Raw genomic sequence first — 22,873 nt, 5'->3', positions numbered from 1 at the left:
GGCGTGCTATTCCACCGCCGCCCGCATGGGTGCACACGCTGCATTTGCGGCGGGGTGTACGTTTCTATGCATATAACACGCGCATGCGATCGGGCCTTCGCCTCGCGCGCTCAAGAAGGGAAATCCCACGCAGTCAAGGACCGCCGGCGAACCACATCCGCATTCCTGCGTGGTATACAGCGGCCGCGACTTCGGCTCATTAACGATGCTAACTACGGGAAACCTTGTATATCGTACTACGCAGATGACTCCGTATATATGCCCTTCCCCTGGCGGAGTAAAGCGCTGCAGCGGAGGAGTGTTGCGAGTGGCTTCGGCATTGTATTGCGCGCCGTGTATGTAGGCCTGTAGCATTTGTCAATTGTTCTTCCCGCGACTGACTCATTCACCTGCCAGTAAAAAAAAAAAAGTTTTAGACGTTAATTTACTACTTTTGTTCATATCTCTGGGTCATATCTCCTTATTTTGATTCCTTGGACGATGATCACGTTTTCGTCTCTCCAACCTTCAGAAAGCTCTGCCTCAATAAAGTCACCCTCAGAAAGGAGCCCGTGGTACACGGGACTCGTATAGTACGATGTTGACTTAATGTCACCGCGTGTCCACAAATGACACGAGGTTAGAGAACTTTTCATACTAGTTTTTATTGCGTAGTTCGAAGAGAGGACCACTGACTTAATACCCTGGTCCTATAGTTAGGCGCATTGGTTAGTTGCGTCAGCGCTCACTGTAAACGTATTAAATGCAATGCTGCCTCAGACAGCTCGCTATTTACCAGAAAATGGAACGTTGCTGCTTTACACTTCGTGTGACATCGACGTTCATGATGATGGCGCTTGGTGACATTTGCAGAAGAAAAAAATTAAGGGAAAAATCAAATTAATGCGAAGCACTGCTATTCAACGCGGCAACTTAGGTCGTCTGCTTACTAGAATAGGTAGGGGTGAATGCTGCAAACATTCGTAATTTCAATCATAAAGATGATAAAGTAGTGATTGGTGCGACAATGTTTTGTCTGTTTGCCAAGGATATAAACCGGATCTCAACAAACTTTTTTTTTTCATGCACGTAAAATGCATGCATATATAGTGAACGTGCTTTGTAGGTAAATAAACGTAATTATACAGACCTCAACGTACAGCGTTCTTCGAATATGGGAATATGGGAATCGCATGTTTAGAAGTACCAAAGCTTCCAGTGAGAGATAAAATGACTACTCAATGGGAAGAATGCATAATGTTGCCAGCGCGCATAAATGCAGTGTCGCAAACCTGCACGTCTGTAAGGGCGTATGTACACGTATACAGTATATGAACGTAAACACGGTAGGGGCGCTGGTGCTCGCTATACTATGATGCCAGCAGGGATACCATGATGTCACAGACATAGTCAAATATCAGCATTGCCATTTGTTGGGCGTGTTGGTAAACTGAAAGCATATTTAGCGCCAGCAAACAAGGACAGAAGGGAGTCAAATAGTCAAATACTCCGCTCCAGTTTTGTATGCAGGCGAAAGCCAGACAAACGTGAAACTAAAGAGCTTGTATTTCATACGTGAGGTTCCGAGTGAGTTCGTTATTGTCCTTCGCTACAGCTACGTATGTGTGTTGCAATGGACCTCTCCCTTCCGTAAACATCGTGACGTCTCGGGCCGCGTACAAAGCGAAGTGCGAGACGTGTGCAAAGAGCTAGGGGAGAAAACATTTCCCTCGCGCCATGGCTACGATGATGTTTGCTGCAATTAATTTGTATGAGCACGCGAGAGTACGCCGCGCCACTACGGCGTCAAAGAAAAGCTATTAGAAATAATTAAATAAGATATACCATATTATGATAGGAATAGTAATTCTGACTTGTATGTATACGCGTTTAATTACAGTTTAGAGGTTATTCTGTAAGCAGCAGACAATTAGTTGCGCTTAGTTTTGAGCAAACCAACTTTACGTGCCTTCACCAGCCAAGCTTAGCCATGTTGGGGCTACGAGCCATAAAATCCACAATCGAATTTGGAATCAGCGGTGCCTAATGAATCAATCTTCATAACACACTCTAGTTGAGAGAAAGCGATAACCGCAGTCACTTCTCCTAGCTTGCGAACTTCACGCTATCACGAATCGACCCAGTTTGGTGCTAGGTTACAGCGTTGCTTCGATGGGTGCCGCCATGTTTGTTTACGCAAATCTTTTGAGGTAACTTTTGGGGCTCCCGCTAAATGAGTGAAATAGCGTGCCCAACGCAAAACGCAAACACAGTTCGCGTGTCGCGCATGCGCAGTGGCTTCGACGCTATTTTGTTGGGGCCCCAAAACGTTTGGGGCCCCTATTCTAAAACTCTCGATTTAGCGAGGCTTACTTTGCCTCCTCAGACTTTCGTGCTGCTACTGCTGCTGTCTACAACTTGGGTCTCTCGGTATCTGGCACAAGTATGCGCCACTGAGTAAGTGCAACTGGGCATATGCCATTGGATATATAAAAATTTTTGGCCAATCTCCAGAAATGGTATATTCCACTAGGAATATGACCAAGTATACAAGCAGAACAAGAGGCAAGAAGTGAAGAAGTCGACACCAGAAGCAGCCGAGTGTGGAGAAGGAAGTGAACAAAATGGGACTAGTGTGTGCACACAGCTAGGAGTGTTGAGCTGAATAAAATGGATGGCATTTCAGTAAACATCAGAGAAGGCTTCGCTTACAACCGATTCCCACATGCGCATGACATCCTGCAATTTCTTGCGTACCTAATCCTTGCGCCAATAAATCCATTAAATCATTATTATATTGTACATAGTTAATTGTACCTGTCCGACTTGCGTATTTTGTATTTATCTTTTTTTTATTCAGCGAACACATTTGAAAGTGTTCGCTGAAACTCCTTGCATTTATTCTCCCTTTATCTGCGGTTATTAATTCTTCCTGCCCTTATGTTGGCAACCGCGAGAGATAGCTGGCTTGACAAAGGCGCATAGTGTTCACCCATATACCGTTTATATTATGCTTCAGTAAATCCCCGAAACGTCGTGTAATCGATGTTAGTCCGTGTTCCTGCACTATCTTAATTTGTTTCATGAACAAGAGTGCAGAACTACACATGTGTTCATGCTTTTTGACTGTGTTCAGTGTTCGTGATTCTTGTTCGTCATTGTGTTCATCGTTGTGTTCGTCATTCTTTCATTGTGTTTGATCTGTGAAGAGAAGCACCAGCTGCCACCTAAAAGCGCCAACCTCTCCTATAGTATCACGTTATTAAAAAGAAATAGAATCAGTTCAGTGATTGGGGGCGGCTAGGCACAGCGGTCGTGCACTGCTCGTGCACTAGCCGATTACCCGGCAGCCCTTACAGCTCTTTGCAGTAGGCGATCAGGAACACCGAGAACTGTCTTAATATGGCTGTTGCGGGGAGCTCACACTTGCGTCGCTATAGCATCGGCGCACAGCTGTGATTGAGTAAAAGGGAGCGAGGACACTGATGACACCTTGAAAATGTCATGGGACGTCGGCGCGCAGCTGTTACTCAGGGAGTCGACCGAGAGACTGACGCTACAGTGCGTATCACACGCAACCACCGTGGCAGCAGTGCAAGGGAATAGGTCAACACAACGCAGTTCTGGCGACGACAAGTCGTTATCAGTTTCTCTTGACTATAGACCACGCTGCACGATTTCAGTAAAGCATGACCGAAACTCTCGGCTGAATCGAGGAAAAAAAGAGCCAACACGAAGAGACACGACAGACAACTGACTATCGAGGGTATATTATTGACCCCAAAACGCCTACTTACGCCGAGCTCCCTTTTGTTAGGATTGGGGGCTCAATCCCATCGCTCGTGATCCGTTGTCAAGATTGAAGTCCGTCATGAATTAGAAGGTAGCTGGCCCATGCCTTCGTCCAACTTATCCACGCTGAGGATGTTGATGAAGGGAAGGACTGTTTCTCATCGAGAACGGGGAATATGGGTTTATTTACAGTATTTACGTGCAGTTCATCAGTCTAGCATGACTGCGAGAGAAAGTATGTCAGTCTAACACGACTGCTTGAGAGAGTGTCAGTCTAACATGACTGCTTGAGAGAGTGTTTCGAGCATCCGCACAACAGCCGTTTATAAACACTCGGTCCTCCCCCGATTCCAAGGAGGCGGAAACATTCGTCCAGTCATCGTAAACACGCCGCCTCTCCGCGGCACGGTTTACACACACACACACACACACACACACACACACACACACACACACACACACACACACACACACACACACACACACACACAACACACACACACACACACACACACACACACACACACAGGTTCACGGTCCGAAACCGACATCACACGGATTTCGTAGAACTAGGAGCGGACCCTCGCAGTGCGCCCGGGTAGCCATTGTCTTGCGTCTTGGTCGGCGCGTAGGAAGGGGCCTCCGACGACGTTCCCGCGGCAACATCCCCACTCAGAGCAGATCAGGTCCGCGTTGATGGGTTCGGTAAGAATAGTTGGCTCGCCGAACTCATTCAGTCACAATGGCGACGAGGCTAGAGCGTAACGTTGGCGGTTTCAGCACAAAGCCTGCTTCGTCAAACGCATCCTAGCTGAAGCGACGGAGAGTGGAGGACGCGCGTATTGTTCCCGACACAAAGTCGACTTAGTCACGCCGTGGCTAGAGGTTGGCGGCGGCGCTCCAGGAAAGTTGCGGCCACTGTCGCAACTGGCCGGCAAAACTTGCACTGCAGCTGGCCGTTCTTAACACTTTGCACTACACAGGAAGCTTTCTCCTTTTCTGACCAAATCGACAGACGGTGGGCTACCACACGTTGATGTGCTTGCATCCATGGTCATTACTTCGGTAATCTCTCTTGTTGATTGATCCCTGCTTCTTATTTATTTATTTATTTATTGAATACAGTACCCCCAGGACTCGAAAGGGCGTTAGAGAATGGTTCGGTACAATTACTACAACACATGGGCATGTACAAATGTCAAACATGGCAAAAAATATAGCATTGTGAATTAACAGCAATGTATCGCACTAGTTCGTCCGCCAAGTGACAGGGCAGCGCGCAGATTGCTCCAGGAAGAAATCGGCAACAGATTCTTTGAGAGACGGCACGCCTTCAATGGCTAGCGGCGGATGAGGGAAGGCTATACCATTCAGAGCTTGTGTTTGGTAAAAACGAATAGAAAGCTAGTCCATAGGAGAATTGGCAACAGCAACAAGACTGCGGGCTGTGATACCGAACGTTGTCCGAGAAATTTGTTGTGGAAATCAATCCTGTGGAAGACACAAATGCAAACTATTTTTCTGCGTGTAGTTGTATGTCTGGAAGATGAAGGGTAGATTTCGTATGTGAAAAGCTAGGTACACTTGCCAGTGTCAGAGTTGAGTCACTTTCGAGTTCCTGCCAGTGCGTGGCTCTGCGCAGCTCGGACAGCGCACTGACAGCTCCAGTGGTACATAGCCCAGGCGGGTTTCTTTTCAGGGATGAGACATCCGGACACCTGGAAAGAGAAAGTTGTGAAGCGAAGCCTTCTTTTTTTTTCTTGGAGTGGGAGGACAGAATGACAACATATAATGACATTACGAAACATTATCGGTTACCGAGGCGCATATTCCCGCGACCTCACGCAAAATTGACAAAAAAGCAGTCTGTCGCATGGCGGCAGTTACAAACTAGGACGTATCCGAATCCTGCGCTCTCGCACATCATATATCCGGATTTATATCCTACGGACAAGTGCAAAACATGTGAATCCAGAGCCACTCTGGAGCATATATTATGGGAATGCCGAGGGATAAATAACAATAAAGAAAACGCGGCCTCTAGCAGCAGCCTTCGCACGCGCTGGGAACCCGCGCTGCTGAACCCCGCCCTCGAGGATCAACTATGGGCCGTCCAGCGGGCCGAGGATGCCGCCAGGACGCAGAAACTCCTGGCCGTCACCTAGGCGGGGCCTTTGGCCTTCCCCACCAACTCGCAGGCCACACAATAAAGTTCTTTCCTCCTCCTTACCTCGACTTGCGGGTGCATGCCACCATCTCGAACAATGGGCCGCGAAGAGCCAGTGTTCTGCAGCCTGCTGCTGCTGCTGTCTTGCATGATAGGTCATGAGGTGTCAGAGCTCGAACTATTCGCATTGGCCGTGTGGTAGTGGTGGTTGGCTGGTGGGCTCGGTTCAATACAATGCCTCGTTTAAAGCGACGCTTTCTATGAACGTTGCCCCTGCTTTGCCGCTGGTGGCCACTGTATTGTACCATGGACTGGTACAATGGACTGATAGATTGCGAACCGGTTTCGGATGTATTTCGAGTCGGTCGGTGCCGGGGATGGTACCCACTGAGAGAGCCTGGGGCAACCGGGGGCATTTTGCACCGAGCACAGACGCGATATCCAACACAAACGAAATGGGACCGAAGCGTGTACCGAGTGCGGAGGTGACAGAGGTTCGGTAGAACTGTGTAACGGAGCAGCAACATATTTTATACGCGGAGAAAAGTGGTTTATAACGCGAACGCATGCTGGGTCGCAAGCGCTGAGAGGAGCAGCGTCGAGTGGCGTTGATAAGGGCCGAGTAGGGCGGTAAACATTTGACCCAAAAACGTGAAGCGGAGCAACGTCGGTACGCCACGAAGCATGGCTTGGAACTGGAGTGAGCACCTGCTCGTAAACGCCAAGTCGAGCGGCATCGATACGCATTGACGAGACAGCAGTGGAATGGTACCGTGTCGGTTTACATCTGCACGCAAGTATAGTTTGAGCAACACTTCGGGCAGGACGAGTGCGGTTCAGTGTGTAGTATGTGCGATCAACTCTGGTTTCTGCAGTACATGTATGCGTTGTTTGAAATGCCACAAGTTTACCTTGAGCGAGGTGTTTTCCAGTAAAAATGTGCCAAACTTCGTCGTGTTGTCCATGCATGCAAATGGTCGCCAAACAACAGCAGCATTCGTTGCAAACACCAAAGCGAAAGCAAGTTTTACTTAAACTGATTCCCACAGCGTATGGGATCAGCACGATATATTTAAAGAATTGATGGTTTATCCATCTAAAGGATCGAGAGAAGACGTAGCGGAAAGGCAAAAAGATGACTTTGGACATCCATCCAATCGTCCTTCCCTCCGTCCCTCCGTCCCTCTCTCCTCTCTCAGGTCCTGTCGTTTACATATCGCCACACGTTATCGATGTAGCCCTGGCCGCGAAGGAGTCAGGAATTCGGTACGCCGCTCAAAGCTGGCATGAAGCATGCCTCGTGTGGTGTTTATTGGATTTACCCTGGATGCCCACTTCCCTGGGGTCAAGACGCCACATCGGAGAGTTCATGTGTTGGGACTGAGTTCACATGGATGCGCACCAAACAACACAAATACAGTCTCAATAGGTCAGTTAATTAGAACTTTTAATGCAAAGTATTATTTCCCTCATTCCTGGCACTTTGCGATAGGTAGGTAGGTTGTTGATTAGTGGTTCGTCTTGTGCCTTAAAAACCTCTCGTATACTCGAGACTTTCAATGAACTTTTCCCTTGTTGATTTTACGTTAACATCAGCGTGTCGCACAGCCATTATAGTTTCGCACACACTGTGGAAACCTAACAAGCAGGATGGTGTCGTTAGAAATGCCACCTACATTTACCACTGGGAGGTGCCGAATGCCATGAGGAGTGAAATGAAGTTTCTTATTAAGAGTCCGATGCAAAATATCCCAGTGGAAAATGGCATCCCAGCAGTCAACCAACGCATATTCACACGCTCTGGCTTTTTACATGATGAGCGATTGGTTGTCCAAGGAACAAAGGTGCCCCTGTCGTGTAGTCATTCCTTTACTGGCACTGTATCGCTATGGAGCTGGTAAAAGAAAGATTTTGCGTGTCTCCAGTCCCTTGACTATATTTAGGGCGGCTTGTTTAGGAAGGAAACTGCAAATTTTTCTGTATAGCGGGGCTGGAAAGTGCACATCTATCTAATCCTAATAATCGTAATCTAATCGTAATCGTAATAACCTAATACAGCTTTTTCCGCGTCGCAATGGCGAGGTGATCTAGATAGAAACGCGTCGTGAGTATGTTATACGCACTAAGAACTTCACGTAGGTAACCTTTGACGCTTCCACAGATGCCACCAGTCAAGGGAACAACAAAATTAGGAAGAAAATTTTGTAACCTGATCTGACTGGCAATATTGTGAAAGCCATTTCTCTGCTCTCGGTAAAAAAAGAAAAAAATCTCGGCACCACTTGCCGAAGAAACAAATGCACAAGAGCGAGCACTCCTTCACATACATGGCGAAATGGATTAAAACCACTGGTTTCTACCCACTGCAGGCAAAGGTTGCACACGCAGTTCCCGCGTTCCAAAACCAGCCACCTCGTTGACGCACTTGGCACGTGCGTGCCATGCCGCTTTCTCGTCTTCTTTCCTCGTGACAACAGCTCGCGCTTTGGGACGCTCTGCATATGCTGCACCGCCTCTGGGATCGGCCCACGTTCCTCGGTATACTTTAATCGTGGCAGCTAACTCTATGTATTAACTGTACGACATTGTATCTCCCTCATGATAGACCCAGGTCGACCACGTTTTATCATTTCTTCGCTGATGTACAAATGCAGTGTCCTTTCTAACACACAATAAAAAAAAGAAATAAGAAAAACAAGAGTAGTGTAAAGTAAGTAACGGCGGTAGTTACTACCACTGACGGAACCTTTGTAACTTTTTACTACCTATTCACTAACTAAGGATCCATGCAAGTTCATGGAGGCTACTTTAGTGAATTGTACTGCCGATTGTATTGTCTACTATGCCTTGTTGGGACAGTTTTAACGAAGGTATGACTAAGTTATAGCTTCTTATCTGCAGTTATGTGCTATGTCGTCCCGCACATATGTGCAGACAGTACGCAGTAGAAATTTAGCTCTATACCTTTGATTATTTATCCTAATGGATAGGTGCTCACCCGGGTAAGGTGCTCACAAAGGTACTTAGGTGCCCACCGGTATTAGATGTGCTCCCGAACGTTAGGCTATACTTATGGCCTTACAAAACAACGAATGTAAGGCTATGAACAAAGAGTAACACTTGAACTTATCCGATCTTGCTTAGAAAGCCGACATCAGCTAGCGGAAATTAATGGCAAGAGGTCGCACATAAAACCTCTGACAATGGGTGTGCCACAACGTAGGGTCTTTGGGCCGAAACATTTACTGTATTATATTAATGACATTGTGCAAGTTAGTTACATGCGCAAATCCGTCACGTATACAGATGGCTGCTCTGTTTTCTTTACGGGCAAATATTTAAAAGAAATAACGCCTGTAGCAAATTCCATTTGTTGTAAAGTTCGAGCATTGTCTAAGGCAAACTGCCTCATTCTCAATGAAACTAAAACAAAATGCGTTATTTTCCGTGCTTTGGGAAGTCCTGCTACATTGCCAGATAATATTGCTTTGGGTCCGTGTAAAAGGAACATTGCGTCATCTGTAGAAAGCATAGGCGTAATATTCAAAGCGCAGATGTCATGGAATGAACACGTTAGTCATGTTTGCTCAAAGGTATACGAAAAGCTGTTGGTGCATTAAACCGATATCAATGTGCATTAGTTTTTAAAGTTAAGCGTCTGATTTATCATACTCTTTTCCATTCATACCTCAGTTACTGTTCACTGTTGTTGGGTAACAATACTGCGCAAATTATTCAAATGCTGGAAATACTTCTAAATAAGGTGATTCGGGCCGCAGCAAACGTTTCCTCTTCTGAACACACGCAAGAGCTTTTCCAACAGAACAGAATAATCAGAGATGGTGACATATACAAGTTCAAAACACTACTGATCTCTAGAAATTATATGCTTGGAAAGCTGCATTCATTTCTAACCCTCGCAACTTTACAAGAAAATAGAAGTACATATTCGTATCGGCGCCAGGAACCACGACAGATCCCTTTTTCGCGTATTAATTATGGCTGTCAACGCCTTAATCATACACTACGTTAACAATTTCAACCAACAACATGTTGATGTGTCATCACTAACCAAAACTAAAATGTTGGGTGTGTTTATAGCAGTTTATTGCTAAAGCATATAACCGTTTCGCAGAACTTCTGATGTACTTTCATTGTGTTTGTACGTTGACACTTGTACTTATGATCCCTAGAATCCAGGTTTCTGCTGCAGTGATTGCGTCCGGGCCACGCAACTGGGTTTGCGATGTGGACTCGATGCTCCAACGGGCGTCTTCCCGCTTCTAAACTTCGTGGATGTGATGACCCCTTGAGCTGCGTGGCCGGGATTTATGTCGCGAGAGCAGCTGCCTATATGCATACTTCTTTTTCCAGTTTTTTTGCTTTCTCCATATGGATGCACATATTAGTTGAAAGTGCGTATAATAATTTCTAGACAAAGAAATAACGCATTTCTTGATTCTAACTTGCCTTTATTGTACCTCTCTCTTAATAAAATTTGTTTTATCATTTTTTTTTACATTCTTACGTTATGTGCAAATGAAACTGTGTCAAAATAGTAGTATGCAAGATAAGGCATTGTAACTGTATACTGAGTGTTGTTTTACAAAGCTGCATTGTAATCAGCTTCTGTATTATAAGATGAACGTATGTACATGTACCTGTGTTGACATAACCCTTCCTTCAACACTTTATGCAATGGTGTATTGATACACCAGCCTCTCCAGTGCTTGTCTGGGAGGCCGGAGCTTTGTCAAGCCGAATAACTTTCGGATTTTCTTCCGGTTCTCCCTTTTTCGCCTCGTGTACCTAGTGGTGAAAATAAAACATGACTACGGAAAAAAAATACTCTTGAAGTTGTTCCTAAAGTGCATGTCACGTAGCAATTTCGTTGTTCTGTATATGTTTACCGTTCTTTCATGAACTTCATTGCACAGATACTCGAAGATGTATCATAATGTTGTCCCTGGTAAGCTTGACCATTACGTACCATGTCGAATGAATGCGAGAAAAAGAATACGGTTTTCATTTCTTCACCATAGTTATACTTTCTCAATGGCACTGATTGAATATAACAATCGAAATCACACTTAGAAATGAAATATTCTCACCTCTATTGCTAGTAAGTATAACTCAGTCGTGTTACTACGAAGCGGTAATTGGTAAGTGAGCACATTACTAATGGTTACTACGTTCTCGTAAGTCCCATTAGTAACGGGTACTACCTTTTCTTTTGGTTAGTAAAGTTACCACAACTAGCGTTACATCCTGCATTTACTACTCATATATTCAATATTGTGACAACTATTTACTATCTTAAAATTTGTAACAACCACGACCTTTTCTGTTTCCTAATAGTGTATGCCACGTGACATAGACATAGGTAAGTACGACTGTATAACACTTACTCGCAAATTCCGTCACAATCCGTATATCTCTCGCCAACGCCCGTTCATTACATCTGCCGATCGAACCCAACAATCGGCCTGTATAAATTGGCTTTGAAGGTCTGCGGTAGAAATCATGTCGTTGCCTTCATACGATCGTCGTCTTGCTGATGTCATACACGCGTGTACGCTCGCATCGCACGAACAACTACTCGATTTACACGAACGCGTTGGTCGACCTGGTAAAGGTTTGCGAAACCGCAAACAATACTGGGCATTACAACAATACTCGCATAACATATATTCACCCACTGCATGGGATCTGCATTTTTTTTGTCCCCTTGGCCCTGGCTCTTACGCTGATTTATTAAGTGCGACACATTAAGAGAACAACGATAACAGGCGTGTGAAGATAGCGTGCGCTAGTTAATCGTCTACAAGGTCGTAAACGAAACCCAAGGGATCAAAATCGGCCCGGAGTTCTCTAGTGCCGAATGCCTCATGGACACAATCAATCAATCAATCAATCAATCAATCAATCAATCAATCAATCAATCAATCAATCAATCAATCAATCAATCAATCGCATGTTAGGTCATGCATAAGCACATATTCTGGACATTTCATTACCTCGGCTAGGCTAATACATATAATGAATGACCAACTGAACGGTTTGGACGACCACCCTTTTACTGTAGAAAAAAACTTTCCGGTGGACTGCACTGAAACCTCGAAGTTCATGTTATGAAAATTTTTCGACGCTACGCGTATGTCACCGAAACCCGTGTAAACGCTCACTGCTAGCCGATTTCAGTTTGCCTCATCGTTTTTCGCCAATGCGCAGACTCGCAGATGCATGTATGTTGAGTCAGCGCCGCATGGTTGCAAAAAACACGCAGGTCCTCGTACTGCATCTTTCGGTGATAGTTACGAGTCGGCCCTTTCTTTATGGCTGCATTACACACTCGGATCGTGCACACTGTCGCAGAAACCATTGCGGGCCATATACTATAGTTGGGCGCGGTTCTCTCGCGCTAACATGTTTCACATTGCGAACGAGTCCTGCGGCGCCGTCCTCCGTACACTATATATAGATAAGCTCCTCCTATATATGCGCATGCATACGCGTATAAGAGCTCCCACTGCACGAAACGCCCACAAAGGCGTTTCTTAGCGCCAGCTCTGATGCGTGGCGCTCGCAGTGCGGCTCGCACTTCATCGAGCAACGTCGCCCTGAAGTTCCGCAAATTAGTCCCGTCGCGAGAGGTCCGGTATAAGGTCGCGGCACTTGAACGCGTCCGTGGCGTCAGCGTATATGCGCTGCACCCAAATATGCGGGCGGTGTCTGTGCCGCGCCATAAAGTAGGCGGGCTCGGCGGGGCGCTCGGGGAAGAGCACGGGGTGGCTAGGGGTCGGCACGCGAGCGCGCGGACCGAGACGCCGCCGTCCGTCGCTCAACGGGGGGTGCACGACGCGCGGCGACGACGCGGATATCGCGTCCATTCGGTGCCGCCGCGTGTATACGCGTGCCCGTCTTATCGCTATTGTGATTTTTTTTTTTCGTGGGCCCCCGCTGACCCAGCCGGAGCAGCCGTTCCGACCTGTACGCCAACCGACAACGGTCGTCGGCCAGGCAGCACCGTCGAACCTCTCTTGCGCCGCAGACCGTTTTTGCGATGTCAGTCCCTTTCTCCCTGGCAGCCTCGATTCAGTCCATTTCTCTGCACTCCACCCCCCTCTCTCTCGCATAGACCGTCTCTGTTTTGCTCTTTCTGCGTGGGTGTTTTTTTTTTTTTAGCCCTTCAACGTTTATAAATATAGCCCTAATTTCTGCGCTGTACTCTCTTCCACTGACACTGAAAGCTTTAAAATGACGTTCACCCAAACTGGTTTCTTTTTCAACTTTTTGCACCCAGACCGGTCCGTTAAGCCCCGAGTTCACGCAGCGCGGACAGGTATCTACCTAGCGACGCAGCGACTGAGAACGACCCCGAGCATTCAGTGTAAAAATAGTTCAGCTCTCGCTCTTCCTGTCGTTAGGGCAGTACCATCTGTGCGCGTGAAACTTTTACCTAACTTTTGAATCTGTCGCTGCAGTATTTTGGACCAGCCCTTGCGCCAATGTGCGTGTTTCAGGCACGGAAGAATTTGCCCGCGATTCTGTATGCTGTCAGCGATAACATATGCAGGCGGCGAAGTGTTCATTGCTGCGGGAGATTATCTGAGCTTCGGATTTTAGTGGCATTTCCAATTTGTCATCTTCTTCGACTCCCACTTCCCTTTAGTTATTTGTTGAACGGCGCTCACCTGTGGCTTTTTCCTGATAACACAGCAGGGGCATCGTTATCCTCCTCGGAGATGCACTATCTTCGCTTAAACGCACATGTGCACAACATTTCCAAGACCATTGGAGCATAAGCAGCACCTCGTTGTTCTTCTATATTAACCTATTCATTCGCGAATAATAGTAAACTGTGGATAAATGGGCTAAATATAGATACTTTCTTCCGTGAGGCAATGTTGACCTAATTGAAAGAAAGTCAAGGTGATAGGATGATACTTCCAACATTTTCTAGTTAATGCTTATAATTACTGAGTTATTAAATATTGATTTAGTTTGCAGTCATTCTGGTCATGCCTTCTTTTTTTTTGCAATGATGAATGAATGAACGGCTCAAAGCATATGAACAAGTTACTAATTGGCTGCAAGCATTAATTACGAGAAATGGAAAAGTTTTTCGATGTGGGAGGCTTTTTCTCCTTGCCACGACTGGACAGAACTGGCAAGAACAAGTTGCATACGCAAAAATGTGTACGGCCAAGGGGTTAACAGAGAATACTCGCGCTCACACACTGCATCTATTGTGCAGTCGTTACAGGTGTATGAACGACGTATATAGTGTATCAACCTCCAATATCGTATCAAACGGGTAAAGTTTCCTAGTGCGTGTTCTTCTGCATGGTGCCTGCGTGCACGTGGTCATACGCTTCTCTATTCCAGGGTCTTCTTGATGCGCTTAGCATTATTTAATTACGTCAGGCAATTTTCCGTCTGCTGGTATCTGTCTAACGAAAAATGTGGGCCTAACCTACGTTCAACATAAAACCTAAAACGTAAAAAAGAACAGAAACGTGAACGTCAGACGTTCAACATAAAAAAGGAAGCCTTCAATTCCCGTCACACGGGCACTTCCTGAACAGCCGCGAACACCAGCGGTAGGAGGGGGGGGGATGCATTCTCAGTGTCCGCACGCACACGCGTCACGTATCTCGAAGGGCAAGCATGGACTTTGTGGCGGCGCCGCTAGATGGTGCAGCATGTCCAAAAGGAAACGCGAGCTGGAAGCCCGCGGTTGCAACACACGCCTCATACACGGTGCACGTCGGTGGCGGCAATGCGGTGCGTTGTTACAATGCTTCACTGCTAATCGCTTAACGTCCCCCTTCACCGTGGGATTAATTTTGCCGGAATTTTCCCCGCTGCTTCCTTTCGCGTTTTCAAGTGAAATGAGCAAAACCATTCACTGCACCCTCCCATGCCCTGAGAAGGACACATCCTTCGGCGCTCATCGAGCGAAGTACTTAGCTATCCGTGTGGGCACTTATTCACACTCCTTCGTTACGAAAACGAGCCATGACTAGTAACCGCGCACCTTCCATCCTCATTAATCAGCGCTGCACAGACACTGCTCATTTTCACAGATCACTCGCCAGCATAGTCAGCAAATTTTTTTCTCGGATCCGTTAACTTTCACGCACTATTTTGTCTTGTTTTGTCTTATACACGTAATGGTCTATTCCAGTTGCGAAGTAATTAGTGACATTGTTCATTTGCTTGTTCTGTTCTCCTGCGCTGTGCTATATCTTTTTTGTGTACCATGGCCCTTCCCTTTCTAATGTATTGTATGCCCTGATGGTGCGATAAATAAATAAATAAATAAATAAATAAATAAATAAATAAATAAATAAATAAATAAATAAGGTCAAAGCAACGCACTTGTACAATACCGGTCGCACAAAGTGTAGGAACAGATACAAAGAGTGTTATGTCTATCCGTGCTCTGCAGGCCTGTTGCATTATCAAGTGCACTGCTCGATCTAAGTCCCGAATAACCAGCTGGCCCACTAGAACCTGTTATACTGGACTAGACGACACTGTATACGCGCCCACAAGTCGGTCCCCTTGCGGATTCTCCCAAGAACGGTCGAAGCCGCCTCGCAATCCCAGTTACGTCTTCCGCGTACAGCGAAGGAAAGCAAACTGCGGCCTTGTTGACGGCAGCACAAGTCATGCAAAACCATAAAGTTCGTAAAATCGCAGTTGTACAGATGATGGCGGGCTTTAAGCTTAACTAAACGCAATAAAGAGAGAGATATGTCAAAGACCCAGTGTACGGGGTATTTTTTTTAAAGCTGCACCAAATTAAAGAAAAGAAAATGTCTGTGGCTGATAGCGAAATTCTAATCCTCGATATAAATTACTCGATGAGGTGGTAATTACTTTTGCGAGAAAACAAAATGCTCTATCAAATAATTAACATAATTACATGAATTAACTTTTTAATAATTTGTTTTACGACACATACTTCGATGTACGAATTGTAGCTGGTGAGTTCGCAAGGCGATATACCCCTTGGGACGAATTCTCATGAGTGCACCAGTTTTGATATATTAATTTTCAACGTGTCTGACGAAATGCATTGGTTTTCATATGCTTTTCTGCTTTAATGCATAAAACTACGTTTTCTTAAAAAAAGATAGCTTTAACACCAATGCGTTTCGTCGGAAACATTGAAAAGTAATCTCGAAACTTGTGCTGTCCTGAGAACTCGTTCTAATTAAGTGAATAAGCCTTGCGAACTCACAGGCTATAAATCATAGATTGCAGTATGTGCCGTAAAGCAGATAATTCAAAAGATAATTAACGTAATTGCGTTGATTATTCGATTAAGAATTTTGATTTCTCGTAGAAGTAATGGCCGCCTCACCGAGTAATTTAGATCAAGGGTTGGAATTGTACTATCTGCCACAGGCAATGTTTAAGAATTTGGTGCAGCTAAAAAGGAAAGCAGCCTGTGTGTACCTTACGCGGAAGCACAACTACTTCATTGGTTGCTGCTTTTTATTGACTCAGCTCGCTCGCTCACTCACTCGCTCGCTCACTCACTCACTCACTCACTCACTCACTCACTCACTCACTCACTCACTCACTCACTCACTCACTCACTCACTCACTCACTCACTCACTCACTCACTCACTCACTCACTCACTCACTCACTCACTCACTCACTCACTCACTCACTCACTCACTCACTCACCCACTCACTCACTCAATATGTGATTTTCACTTCATCGATAGAAAAATACACATCGATAGAATTTCAGAATAAGCTCCAGGGGGCAAAAGGCCTTATATATGGGGACCTCCTGTCAGGAAGTTATATAAGCTCTAAATGTGGAGCACAGTAGCAGTACGTTTAGAAAATGTAGAGTCAAATATTTAGAGATAAAAAACAGTTGCAAAAACAATTCTTACAATAAAGCAACAAATGCATTATAAGAATTCAAAGCATTAATTATTAATAAGTAATGATCGTAACTCCTTTTTGAAAATTACTACTGAGCAAGAAAGGTTAATGTGTGATGGAAGGCGATTCCACATTGATAATGCAGTAAAGTGAGTATGTCTCCCATAACTTGCAACAAAAGAATCTCATCAGGAGCAAATCTGGTTGCCTTAGGTTTACGAGACTATCCCTCAAGTTTCCCTCTCCATTACCACATGTGATAAAAACTCAGTTGAACTCAAAAAGAAAAAAAAAGAAGAAAAATACACCGCAGACTCCAAATAAATGAAATCAGGCACAAAGAGAGAGGTTACATGACCCATCGCTTCTCCCCTTCGTGGACACTGTTTTCGGAGTCTATACGCCGACCTTTCTCAACATGCGGAATGCACAGTCCGTGTGTCCTACCGAGCCACCACCAGGGGGGTCACCGATGCCTCTTGCAGTGGTGGCTCGAGCAGCAGCTCATCCACCGTAACGCTTGTTGCGCGCTCGGTAGCTATGCTGTGTGCTGCTCCACTCGCGTGCGATTCAGTCGGGCGTCGCGCGCCCGGCCAACCGTGCAGCGCCTTCCGACGTTCGGGCAACGGTGGGCGCGGTGCCCACTGCGCCGTGTACGCCTGCGTATACCGTCGACAGCCGGCTTGCCTGCAGTGTAAAAAAGAACAATAACGCGTGGGCACAACGTATGTAGTTAGCTTCTTTTTGAATGCTCACACCGCTGTACATATGTCAACAAGATGCTACAGGCCGATGTTAGAGTAAGACACTTTCATATACACTTTCATAGACACTTTCATATACTTTACCCGCAGAAAGGACACACGCAACTATCAGTCGTATAATTGTTGCCAATCGTACCTCATTGACATCGAACTACATGCCAGCAGCATGACCATCCTCACCTTTATGGTGTCTGCACAGCCCTGAAATACGCCTCACCACCCCAGAAATCACGAAGAAGGCTAACATGCCGTCGTTTGCCCTGAAGCAGGCCACATTAAAGCTTTTACATGAGGTGCACAGTGGCCGCGTACACGTTTACATCGACGGCTCAGTCACATCGGCAAGTTCAGCTGCTGCTGTGGTGATACCAACCAGATCCGTCAAAATACAGATAAAAACGTCACATGTATCATCAACGACAGCTGCTGAACTGGCAGCCTTGCGTGCGGCTCTTCATTTCATTCAGGAGGAACCACCCCATGCATGGTCGGTCTTCTGTGATTTCAAGGCAGCCCAACAGAGTGTACTCTCATCACTGCGCCATGGATCACATGAACAGCTCGTCGCAGAGATCAGAGAAGTACACCATCGCATAGTTGACGAAGGACACGATATCCTGTATCAGTGGCTACCGAGTCACTGTGGCATACATGGCAATGATCTAGCAGACGCAGCTGCCCGATCTGCCCATGACGGCGTCAACTGCGTGGCCATTCCTCTTTCGAGAGCCGACGCAGCGAAAAAACTTGCCGTACTTGCATATGGCCTGACGTTAGCTCAGTGGAATTCATCCGATTTCACAAGTGCACGCCTTCAAACCCTGGACCCTAATTTACAACTCCGTATTCCGCCCGAGCCTCCACGGCGCGACTGCACCCTTCTAGTTCGTCTATGACTTGGAGTAGCATTTTCAAATGCGCACTCTTTTCTTATCGGAATGTCCAACAGCCCACTTTGTGACTTCTGCGGGTGCAATGAAACAATCGCGCACCTTCTTTGTCAGTGCTCTCGTTTCAACCCGCAAAGAGCAGTCCTCTCAGCCACCCTTGATAAACTGGACAAGGGCCCAATGTTTGTGTGTGTGTAGTTTTATTTTTCTTAATTTTTTATTTTTTTATCCTTCTCTCTCTCACCTATCGCATCCCCTTGCCCCTCCCGCAGTACAGGGTAGCCAACCGGAAGTAATCTCTGGTTAACCTCCTTGTCTTTTGCCGTTCTCTCTCTCTCTCTCTTTCATATGCACCCCAGAAACACAATATAAAGCCAAGAATTTGCATGAACCCGAAGTGCATTGCTAAGGTGGAACGCAAACACGTTGTCGGTCGGTCGGTCGGTTGGTCGGTCGGTCGGTCGGTCGGTCGGTCGATCGGTCTCAATTTTATTTAGTTCTGCGCTGTCTTTTCGAAGCTGCTGATAGGAAACAACCTTAATAAGTATTATAGGCGCGGCCACCACTGCTGGGTGGGCGGGCCATACTTCCCCCAACCCCCCCTTTCTCCCCCTTAAGCTTGCATCTCCGATGTGCACTATATAGCCGCGATAGAGTTGAACGAAGTTCGATCTATTCTTATCGAAAATTTAGCCTGACTGCTGGGGATTGTTAAGCGCGGTGAATAGGCTTGACTGCCAGCCATTCACGTGACACGCTATTGCGTTCCGAAGAGGGTAAAGTATTCGCAATCTGCCCTCCGCACCCCGTAACGTGAGAGGGTGATCTCACGGACGATACAGCGGTCCGGCATATACACATAGAGGACTCAAGCATGCAGAAGAAGGTATGTAACTACACATAATACTACATACACATACCAACGTATCGGGTGCATGACATGCGCGATCCTTCGCGCGTCCATGAAGCGCGCGCCCACGCGGCTTTGCGAGGCTTTGAGATGTAGGTTGAGGTCAGCCGAAGGCGACCTCGACGTTGCCTTTTGATGTTGAAATTCGAATCGGGAACACACCTACAGCTGAGTTTTTCTTTCTTTCTTTCTTTCTTTCTTTCTTTCTTTCTTTCTTTCTTTCTTTCTTTCTTTCTTTCTTTCTTTCTTTCTTTCTTTCTTTCTTTCTTTCTTTCGAGGTGAGCTACGAACAAATGACGGTGATATAGTAGAGCGACACGTGAGGTCAATGACACACGCTGACAGTAATTCGTACAGAAACTCGCACGAGTCGCATAGAACATTTCTACGGCAATTGCGCGTACACAGTCAAGAGTGGAAGAAATGCTGTTATATTTTACAGGGCTGCGAGGGGGTTGGCGCGAGAGATGCGATCGTCGTTGTGTCTATACTACACAATGTCTACGATAAGAATTGTATGCAAAAATTCCACTCAAGAACCGAGTGAAGAAGCTGGAAGCAACATATTCTGCTTCCTGTCTGTTCCATTTCACATTTAACTCGTTATCGCGAATTTGTTTCTTCACACGCATACCTAGTGCGAAAAAACTTCACGCACCCGTTAATAGTTCGTAGCAACACGAGCTTACAGAATTTTTCGTCACCGACCTCGAATTTGTACGCGATATGAATAACGATGTATATGATTTTTCACAAGAATAAATGCTATTTGAAGGTGAAAGAGCAGGAAAATATAAAAGAAAACAAAGGTATGATGATCGGTAGTGGGGGCTTTCGAGTGGAGGTCGAAGACAAACCCACGTGATCGCAGTGGTTGCAGCCGCGTGGTGGCAAGTCTCATCAGTTCGTGCCGTGTGGCTGCGCCGAATATTATACAAGCGCCTCTCGGTGCAGCCGATCGCGGTAAGCGACAGCGTTTTGAAAAAATTAAGAAAAAAATTCGTGTCGGAATTATTTTAACGACATTTCTACGTTGAATTAAAATTAAGGGGTCTAACGTCCCCAGGCACGTCCTTGGCTATGAGGGGTCCCATGTAGTAGAGAGCTCCGGATTATTTTCGGCCACTTGGAGTGATGTCGCCGTATCTATTTGACGGTGGACAATGCCCACGCAGTGACCACAGCTGTGATGTATTCCATGTGGTTCTCACTGACAGCGACTGCGATATGACGTGGTAACAATCAAATCGGGCACGACTGCGTATGCATCGTTGTTACTCAATTCACGAACTCTTGTTTTCCTTCGAAGGCTTCTCGTAAAAGCGTGTAACTGCCGCCTTATGGCAGGCCAAAATGAAAGGGAACTCTCAATTAGTGTTCATAATGCAATTTATTTAGACTTGTAATACCCAGTCACACGGGCATACCAAAGGTCCTTTGAAGTGAAGGGGCGTAGAGCATTCAAAGGAGCATTAGTTCAAAGGACGCGTGTCAGTGCTACACGGTCTCCAGGCGGTCCCCACTGAAGCTTTTAACAGAAACCGCAACCTATCCTAAACGCAAAAGTGAGAAGGAACGAAGAAAAAAAATAATAAAGGTAACGATGCGCGAAAAAAAAAGAGGAAGTGACACTTCGATGCGTATAGCAGCCGATAACCAAATCGCACATGACACTCATGTTGCGTCGACGTCCATGATGGTGACAGGCCGTGCCGGCGCTTCTGTAACGCCACATTCATCACTCAGACTGCGGGCGTTACGAAAGTGTCCCCCCCCCCCCCCCCAGTGCTTATAAACTTATATATTACAGTGAAACAGGTAAAAATTGAACTTCGTATCTACATATAATTTTTCTCTTCTGTCGGATGCCCTCTAGGCTCAAGAGTATTACTTTGAGATTTCAAAGGGCAAATGCTGACTCCTTCGACTCAAAGCTCCCTTCAGGTAAGCCTCCCTTGATGCGCCTATGTGACAGCGCACGTTCTCCTTTGAAGTAAAGGATCATTGGTTGAAAGGACTTTCAAAGTGCCTGTGTGAGTGGGGTATAAGCCAGAGCTCCGTTCTCTGCTATTTGCTGTAAAGTCCTCATGCTGAAGAATCCTCATGATGCAGTATTATGGATGGCCTGGCCGCGAGGGCATTGCCGTGAATTAGAAGGCATACGCTGTCACTTGTGCAACCATGTGAACTCGTGTGACTGCCCCTCCTTCCTCTTCTAATCCAGATCCATGACACCAGTTCGACCCGCGTCGCGCATTAATAAACTCCGCCAACCATAATGAAGGCGAATGCTCCACCCCAACGTTCCTTTGAACACAAGCCCAACAAGTAGAGGTCGTTTCGGTCAAGCACTGCTGCATCAGCTGAGATTGGGGTTCGCCCTAACGTCCGGCATCCTAGCGCGTTCGCGCACCTAGTCCCCCCCCCCCCCCCCCCAAACGCCCAGCGGGCCTAGAGGTGGTTCACGGCGACAGCTTCGATGAGAATGCACACCAACCACCTGCAGTCGTACAGGAGCAAGTGTGCCCAGCCTGCCATGCGCTAACCTGCACCACCCAATGACCTTTTCTGCTCGCTGTACTGCACTGTAAAAAAAATTTCTTCAGTTTACGGTCAAAGTTGTAGGTAAAACGTTGCCGGACACTTTTCCGTCAAATGAAAAACGGTGTTTCCGTAAAACGGACAGGCCGTAAAAATTATTTCCGTTAAATGGAAAACGGTGTTTCCGTAAAACGGACAGGCCGTAAAATTATTTCCGTTAAATGGAAAACGGTGTTTCCGTAGAACGGACAGGCCGTAAAATTATTTCCGTTAAATGGAAAACGGTGAGCTCCGTAGTTGTGATAACAGAATCGACCGTATTTTGCAAATAAGAAAAACGGTGAGTTCCGTAAAACGGAAATGCTGTAAATTGAGCCCCGTACTTGTGATTATAGTACATGACCGTACTTCGGTAATGAAGAAGTGGGGACTTGAATGCTCGTGTTCTTGAGCCAAATTGTTTCGTTCATTGGAATAAGTTATTTTGGGCAATGAACCACCCAAGTCGTACATTACAACGTGGATAACTTGCAACATCATTTAAGATATAGCTGGAAATGGGGCAGAAATCATAGCACACAGGAAATACACCAGACAGAACGTGCTGTGTTTGCATGTTTCCTCCTAGTGTCATTGTTTTCTACACCGCTTATTCTTCGTGTCAGTGTTGTCATGTTGCACTTGGGTTCTACACCCAACATGTACACAGCATACATACGAATTTGTGTTCGAGAAACAACAAGCCGCTTGAATCTGAAAAAACCTGTGTTTATTTTGCTTTACTGAAAAAAGCAGTGTATGAGACCGGGCTAGTTGGTATTCCATGCTGAAGTGACCATCGCAAGAGTGAACGCAGGACACTAAAAAGGTGACAAGAACAGGTGCGAACTTCCAATTGGTGTTTATTACGAAAA

The 22,873-nt window shown here is 46.1% G+C and overlaps 1 long non-coding RNA gene across 1 annotated transcript in view; it reads right to left on the bottom strand.

Moving 5' to 3' along the window:
• Window positions 1-5,358: 5,358 nt before the first annotated feature.
• LOC135920371 (uncharacterized) overlaps window positions 5,359-22,873 on the bottom strand; it is a 55,991-nt gene continuing 38,476 nt past the window's right edge. Inside the window, exons 2-3 of the long non-coding RNA XR_010570237.1 lie at window positions 17,302-17,541; window positions 5,359-5,489 (exon numbers count right to left, since the gene is read on the bottom strand). This is a non-coding gene — a long non-coding RNA (uncharacterized lncRNA). The remainder of the gene's footprint in view (window positions 5,490-17,301; window positions 17,542-22,873) is intronic.

This window comes from Dermacentor albipictus, unplaced genomic scaffold (assembly GCF_038994185.2).
Source record: "Dermacentor albipictus isolate Rhodes 1998 colony unplaced genomic scaffold, USDA_Dalb.pri_finalv2 scaffold_13, whole genome shotgun sequence".
Lineage (NCBI taxonomy): Eukaryota > Metazoa > Arthropoda > Arachnida > Ixodida > Ixodidae > Dermacentor > Dermacentor albipictus.
This window is presented reverse-complemented; position numbering and strand designations above follow the sequence as displayed.